The 8369-nt window shown below is 41.7% G+C and overlaps 1 protein-coding gene across 2 annotated transcripts in view; it reads right to left on the minus strand.

Annotated features, from left to right (window-relative positions):
• Positions 1-5700, minus strand: part of znf462 (zinc finger protein 462) — a 50870-nt gene extending 45170 nt beyond the window's left edge. Inside the window, exon 1 of one of the 2 annotated variants that reach the window (XM_044332765.1) lies at positions 4735-5700. The gene's annotated coding sequence lies outside the window, so the exon portion shown is untranslated. Of the gene's footprint in view, positions 1-3635; positions 3782-4734 lie in introns of those variants that run through there. The other variant, XM_044332766.1, reaches the window with a different exon arrangement.
• Positions 5701-8369: the final 2669 nt, after the last annotated feature.

Below are 8369 nucleotides of genomic sequence, written 5' to 3' on the forward strand. Positions count from 1 at the left end.
CCTTTCCAAGCTCTTAAATATTTAATCGTCCTTGGACAGCTCTGTTGCTTCGTAGGCCGAGCCAGTGGATCCCTTCTACAAGACCACTCCTGTTCCTGCTCAATGAAGGCCTTGTCCAGTGGCACCACACTGCCCAAGGAACGGGCGTCTCCAAAGAATTCAGGATTTTTTCCACCACAGGCAGCTTTAGGCTGACAGACTTGGTTCACTGTGTCTTATTAGAGAAGGGCATAAATCCTGAATTTAGGCTGGAAACCTGAGTACGCCGTGTAGATGGCTTAATTTATCTCACTGGACAAACTGTCTCTTCGGCACAGCCACTATATTCACTTTTTGTTAACCTGGGTCCCTACATGCTTAATATATATGCTAAAAAGACTAGCAGTAAAGATAGAAACAACTGCAAGCTATACTGAGCATTTTTTCCAGTAGGGGAAAGGCAATATTAAACTGTTGATGTTCTGATGGAAAGCAGAGACGAGGAACCAGTTTTGCAGCAGTGTAACGTGGCAACTGACAACAGAAACTGGAATGACACCTCTAGCATGTTACTTCCTTGTTCCATTTAAACCCTGACATGATGTGGCTTTTTAGTTTTTCAAATAGGCTCATAACTAGTTAGACGGTATTAAATTATTCAATGGATCCCGGCAGGTTTTAACAGTGTCATGCTTTCATATGTGACACAATTAAAATGCAGCAGAAACAAATGTGTTCATGGCGTGAGGAAGGTTCATTAAAGTACAACAGGAGATAGCAAGGTTTTTAGCTGTACTGTAATGACTACAGTGTTTTGGATGTGGGGGCCTGTGTGTTTCAGCACACTTACAAGAGCAGCAGCAAGGGCCAAGCGGCATCTCTTGAGCCATGCATCATGTCAAGAAAGCACTCACTGGAGCGTTTCAATTTGCTTTTGTGCGTCTCCCTAGCCTTCTTCACTGCCCCAGGTAGAGAAGAATGGAGGAGTGCATCACCCAATGTGAGTGAGTGAATGAGAGGGAGGGAGGGAGAGAGGGAGGGAGAGCAGTTGTGTTTGTGTGTGTGCAAGAGATGCAGAAAGAGTATCGGAGTGAGTGATGAGCTTCACAACCACTTCCTTCCAGCATTCAAACCATCACTGAAGTCTCTCTTGTTTAATCCTCTGTCCTCAGTGTCGAGCTTTTTTAGCGTAATCCTGAAATACCTTGCTAAAATCCAGTTATGTAATTTTTTTTTTTTTTCTAAAAGTATCTACCATAGTTCAGTTCTGCCAGGTCACCTTGAAGCCGAACTGCAACAGCAAAACATGTCTGATATTTTCACAGAGGTAAAGTTCAACTAGTTTGATTTGGATAGAAATTAGTAGCACAATACAAACATTTAGTCAGTCACAGAACTGGACCATGAAATTACAATGAAACCTACAAATGTCAATATAAAAAATATATGACAATATCTTACAGTATGTTGCAAGATGTTATGACGTCCATTGAACAATTCAATGCTGTGTAACTACATTATAAGTAAAGCATGTTTGTGTGAATGTTTGGAAATGTGTAGCAGGGCCAGATAAACCCTCTATGGGGCCCGGGGCAACAATGGGCCCCTTTTGTGCACTCACACACATTCCCCTATTACATTTTTGCTAGAGTCCCATAAACCAACATTATTTATATACTTTAGGTCAGTTAGCTTGTGATAAATTCATTAAACACAAGTTTGTTTAAAGATAAGCACCATGTAAGCAAAATATTGACTGAAATAATGAAAGGATTAAAAAAATTTAGCTTTGACACAAGGCCTCTTTGTAAGACAGGGTGTCAAGAGTTAGTAAAATAGCAGGCGCTACCTTAGGGCCCTGACAGTTTCAGCTCATTGTGCTTTAGGGGTGCATATTACCAGACAAATTTGTAATTAACCAACCCTGAGAGTATGGGCCCCCTGGTCAGCTGCCCACATCACCTGGTTAGTAATCCAGCCTTAGTTAAAGGCTACAAGAATTAGCATTTGAGTCTTCAAAACTAAGACAAACTGCTGGAAATGCCATCTCTGCAACAGCACAAACAGCCCTGATGTACATGACCTTATCTGGTGAGTTGAACCTAAAACCTGAGTACACAGATAACCTCCAAGAACAGCATGAACGAGCTATACAATGAGGAAGAGACAAGAATGTGTTGCGCACTTGTGAAAGTTACTAAAGGAACTCTAAGTACAAAGAGAAAGCACACAGTGTCAGAAACGGAGTAGACTCAGAGCTCTCCAAAAAAAAAAAAAAAAAAAACCCCATCACAATCACATCAAGAGTTAAATCACCAGGGCTCATTTGCAGAACATCCACCATCTAGACTATACATTGCACCCGTCTGTGAGACAAATGTGTCGACCGCAGCAGATTCCTGCCTGGCCGTCCTCTATCAGCTCCTCCTTGAGAACCTGTTTGCCCTGCCACGCCAGGGAGAAGGAGCATCGCCACCATTTTGATTGCTCTTCTCAGCCCCAGCATTGTCGCAGCACAGTGTGTCAAGCTCACAGTCTCCTTGTCAGCAAGATTTCACACAGTGGCCGAGGGGAACTGCAGAGCGTAGCACAGCACACACACACACACACACACACACACACACACACAGAGCAACTGCCACACACACACAGAAACACACTACAGCTTGCACACACACACACCTCCTTCACTCTCCTGACAGGCTGGTCAACTGACACCTTTAGGATATAATGTGTGAAAAGTCACCTAAGGCTGTGCAGTGGGCATAGAGTGCATTACAACATATAGTCTGTTAATGAATGACTGACAACATAATCCAACACTCTAAATAACTTTTAAACTAATTTAACATACTTGAAACAATAATAAATTACTACCATCTTGAAATAACAGGCACACGTGTGTGGCCCAATAAACAGCGGGGAGTCTACTAGCTCCTCTATAAATAATTAGTCTACAAATTATAAGTAAGACTATAAAACAAACACTTTACTTTTTCATTCAAAGCCATCACTTAGTGTAAAGACAACAGCAACTGAACCCTTAATTGAGTTTAAAAAAAAACTCACCAAAACAGAAAGCAGAGAATCATCTTGAGAACTTCCTTATAGAAACTTCACTCTCATACACACACACACACACACCTGCCCACAGAAGAAAGTGTGTATGTGTGTGTGTGTGTGTGTGTGTATGTGTGTGTGTGCTGAGACCACTTTGTTGAACATTAACTACCTAGATGGTCAAACCACTGCATTATTCAGCATTAAAATTCCTATCTCATCCATGTGTCCCCATGTGTCCCTCAGCCATCGCAATCTCAAACACATACTGGCTAAAAAAGCATCAGGCAAAAATCTTTCAAAAAATCCACATATTTAAAAGTCAAATTATGTTTAAATTATTTAAATGAAAGCAGCAAGTTCATGGAGTTAAAAGGAGAAAAAGACAGAAGTTAACCTTGAAAGCACCCCCCCTCTTCACCCCCCCAACTAAATGATCTAACCTCACTTTTCAGAGTTCTTCTGCTTCCTCTAGCAGACCAACTTCCGAGCTGAAAACGCAGAAAAAAAGCAGCAGCAGCAGCAGAAGAAGAAGAAGAAGAAGAAGAAGAAGAAGAAGAGGAAGAGGTTGTTGGCCGATCATTTTTGAACACAACCTTTGTTCTGGCGTGAGGGATCCTGCCTGTCTGACTCCAGGGCTCTCCTTGGAGACTCATCTGCTTTCCTCCATTTTATGGTGAAGCCCTACTAGTATATGACATACCTGACTTGAGAGCAGTGACAGCAAAACAGGCATCCAAACAGTGCAGGAGGGGGGGTTGGAGGAGGAGGAGGAGGAGGAGGAGGAAGGGGTCAAGCGGGTAACAATATAGCAATAAGCACCCAGAACAAAAACAAAACATTAGATGGATACAAATATAAAAGCACACACCGCGCTTACATTCATTTCACCACCATCAAAGTCATATCTAGCTCCAACCCTGTGGAGAACCGACTCAAAATCGCCACCAGATTCTGTTTTAAAATTGAGAGGAGCAGAAGAGGAGGTGAGGTGGGGGGGACACATATAGCCTCCTCACACTGGACATGGCTTTCATGGTGTGTGTGTGTGTATGTGTATGTGTATGTGTGTGTGTGTGTTTGTGCGTGTGTGTGTGTGTGTGTGTGTGTGTGACTGGACCAGCGGCTATGCCAGCTCCTCTGTGTCGCTAATGGAGGCTGGTTGGGAAGAGGAGAGCAATCCGTGCAATGGCTTCTCCATGAAGCTAACGCGCAACAACACGCACGGCCGGAGAGGGGGACGCACAGCCGGGGACCAATAATTCCCCTGACCAGACATGTCAGAATAACAAAACACTCCGCTCCGGTGCTGCTGAAACACGCAGGCGAGCCTCTCTTACAACCACCGCGTCCATTTCCTTGTGTCACTTTGACAACAAACCGAAAGGCGACATAGCGAGGAAGCGCTAGGTTGGTTAGGATATTAACTGGGAAGCGAGAAGACCCACTTGACTTTGGCTGCATGAGTGCCAGCCGGAGCGCCCACCCGACTAAAAATTCTCGCCCCGGCTTCCTCTCCCAAGTCGGCTGGACCTGGACTAAATGGAGAAACGGAGGGGGGGTGATCAGCTCTTTCCAGGGCATTCACGAGGCGCATATCCCATGATCTACCATACCGACGTTCTCGCAGACCTTGAAAGCTCAGCCGAAATCTTGGCGAAACTGGAAATATAGTGCAAGAGGGGAAAAACTCACTGGTACAATCTTCTCCTCAAGCGATCCTCCCAAAAGTTGTCCTCGTATTTCATGCGTGCGCCCGGTCGGTCTAATGGATGATCGCCATCTTTCCTGCTTCTCCTTTGCTGCAGCTGCAGATGACCTGAGATCCGTCTGTCTCTGAATAATGAGCAACCACACAGACAAGGAAGACAATCTGCAAAGCAGGCTACACAAAGAAGTTTGGGAGACTAGCAAGCACCAGAGGGTGCACAAGAGTTTACGACGAGACGAGGGAGCATCAGCAGGATGGACAACGTCTATGTCTGAGAAGCTCATCCTTCATCTAGACTGAAAGTCAGATAGCCTGCAAAGCTTTTACCAAGCGGCTCAGACCACCACCAGATACATGCGGGCACCGTGAATTTTATATAGGCTTTCCATACTGTGTCTGCCACGTCATGGGGTTATCTGCAGTTCACTTTGGTGGTGATGATGCTGCTTCACGCTTCTACCAGACAGACAACAAGACTGTTAGATAGATAGATAGATAGATAGATAGATAGATAGATAGATAGATAGATAGATAGATAGATAATACAGATTTAGTGCACACCCCATGTAAAAAATTAAATGTATTAAAATATTTACATAATAAAAAATATAAACATATAAAAAAAAAAAAAAACACCAGTCCCCTTTAACACTTTCTATATAAAACTGCCTCCATCCACTGATATGGCAAACAAAAGCAAAGCAAAACAATAATAAATAACATTTCTCATGAGAGTGTTAATTCATTTTTTCCTCCATTCAGAAAAAAAATAATAATAAAATTTAAAAAAAAAACAAAAAAAAAAACATGGCTGATAATGTTGCAGTATGTTGTCATTACACTGTTACAGTGGGCACGGTGGTGCTGCTCTGTCCACCAGCTGCTAACAAAGAGGGAGCCCAAGACAAAAGGTGCAGGGTCCTGCTCAGATGTATGTCAGTGTAAGGATAGGGTGGTGTGGGTGGATGGTGGGTGGGTGGGTGGGTGGGTAGGTAGGTGGGGGTTAAGCGGCAAGAAAGGGGCACACATGGGAGGGTGGGTAGTGAGGAGGACCTTGCATGATTGATCCAAGAACGTTTATGTGCCTCGATGGCCTCTGTTGAGGAGAATTTGACATTTAACGTGTGGGTTATTGCCACAAATGTGAAATGTGTTTAGATTATTTATATAATCTAAATGTTCTTGTCATGTTTCTGTTATTCAAGATATTTTTAATATGACAGCAATTCCTTGAGAAATGTAGACCTCTGGGTTTTATGTCAAGAGCACTTAACACTTAAATATCTTCAATATCTGAAGAGTTCAGATTTGAATGCATTGCATGATGTAAAGCTTTTTTTTTCTATAACTGACATTAGTTGATCTTTAATTCTGCAGAATGAATCATACATTATAAGCTCAGACTAAAGCTTCATTTTGGTGGAAATTATCCAGCCTTGGGTCTAATATATTTTTTCTGTCTTGCAGAATTATGTGAAATGATCAAAGTTATTCTGTATATACATGTACACATGAATATCTTTCATTATATTTATTTAATTCATTATATTTATCTGAACCATGTTGATTTTTTTAATACTTGTTCATAGTCATTACTGTGCTCTGGGTGATGTTCACAGTTCTGTGAGTGAGACACATTGTGTTTTTTTCTTTTGTCTTTAGCAGACAGAAGATGGAAATAACAGCATCTGTCCTGATTATTCAAACAATAGCATGTGTTGCCAACAGTTCTCTACTGACTTTTTAAAAATTAAACAGTGAGTTTTTATTCATACAAAAAAAAAAAAAAGTTGTTTGAATCCCAGAAACTTCATTTTGTTCTTGCAAGTCTGTCTGTGACATTCAAACACCTGAAAAACCTCCATCGCCACAAATCTTGCAAGCAGGCTCAGTAGTGATTGTTCTCTGGTTTACAGGCAGAGACACAGAGAGGAATTAAATTTGTGTAAGATACAGACATAGTTAATCATGTCTGACAAGTGTTGGTGTTGCCTCTTGCTAGCTTCGGTCATGAATTATGGATCGTGGAATACATATATTTTTTTGTGGCATTTAATAGAAAGCTTCAGATAGGAAGTGATAGCCAGTCACTTTTTGTATCAACAGCCTGTTCATCAGTGCTAATACCCAGCTAGATTCTCCACAATGCTGTTAAACAGTGCGATGTAAACAGCGTCTAAACTATGTGACACATTGGGAGCTGAGTCGTGTGAGAATATGAAATATATAATGTGCTGTTAAGCATAAGGTGGCAGATGGAAACAGGAATGAGTCTTATTTAATGCACTTCCATAGTGCCAGTTCTCCTGTTGCAGTGACGTACATAGCCCCATGTATTTCCCAAACACTGTGGCAAATGATCACTTGGCCCAAAAGTGACTTCCTCCTCCTTCAGGGATACCTCTGATGCCCAGGTGTTCATTCATGCTTTTATGAACTCAAAGAAAATTTAAAAAGTACAAAAAATAACCACAATATTTATGAAATTTTTTGATGTTTCAATAGATCTTTGTAGGAATGTCTCCAGAGGAGTAATGTGTGAAATACACACATCCATGCAGACACACACACACACACACACTGTGTTGACAGTGCGTCTTGTGGGTGCCAGATAGCAGCCGGGGTTTATCATGCTGCTTAGACATATGGCTGCTGCGGCAAATCTGATTAATATGGGACGGCCAGGAGTCCAGCGTTACAGCGTAGGACAGACTGCTTCAGGACAACCCCACTGGTCCAACCTCCCCCGCTCACTATGCCAGGCCTCCATCCAGCACAGCACAGCTAAAAACAGACCAGTCGTCAGGGATTCAGATGGTCTAAGCGGTTGGAGAGCTGGTAGAGAGGGGGTGCTGTACAGATTTAGAAGGTGGCCAATGACTTTTTGGAGATTGGATTGGAGATTTGGAGACACATTATTAATGTCATATCACCATATTACTGGAGAGCTCTTCCTCATTTAAGTGCTTCTTTAGGTTTTTGCTAATAAACACATTTAAGTTGTCAAGGTTCATGGTTTAGTTTTACCGTCATTACACAATACAATACAGGATTGCACAATGAAATCCAGATCCTTCCATGCTACACACAGAAAATGTATCAACAAACATTAAAATATTTTAAATTATAATAAAACAATAAAATTGGCAATAAATGAGAGCAAAGTATATAAAAGAAGCACTGAAAAAAAAGAAACTGAAAAATTATATTTACAAGGAATATACAGTTATGTACATATTATATACACTCACTGAGCACATTATTAGGAACACCATACTGTAGGGCCTCCCTCTGTTTTCTCTCTGGCATTGATTCCACAAGATACTGGAAACATTCCTTTGAAATTCTGGTCCACGTTGACATGATTGCATCACATAATTTCTGCAACTGCACATTCATACTGCAAATCTCCCGTTCTACCACATCCCAAAGGCGGTGTATTTGATTCCGATCTGGTGACTCAGGAGGTCATTGAAGTACACTGAACTCATTGTCATGTTCATGAAACCAGTTTGAGAAGGCTTTTGCTTTGTGACATGATGCCTTATCATGCTAGAAATAGACATTAGAAGATGGGTAAATTGAGGTCATAAAGCAATGCTAACAATACTCTGATAGG

Source organism: Thunnus albacares, chromosome 18 (assembly GCF_914725855.1).
Source record: "Thunnus albacares chromosome 18, fThuAlb1.1, whole genome shotgun sequence".
Classification (NCBI taxonomy): domain Eukaryota; kingdom Metazoa; phylum Chordata; class Actinopteri; order Scombriformes; family Scombridae; genus Thunnus; species Thunnus albacares.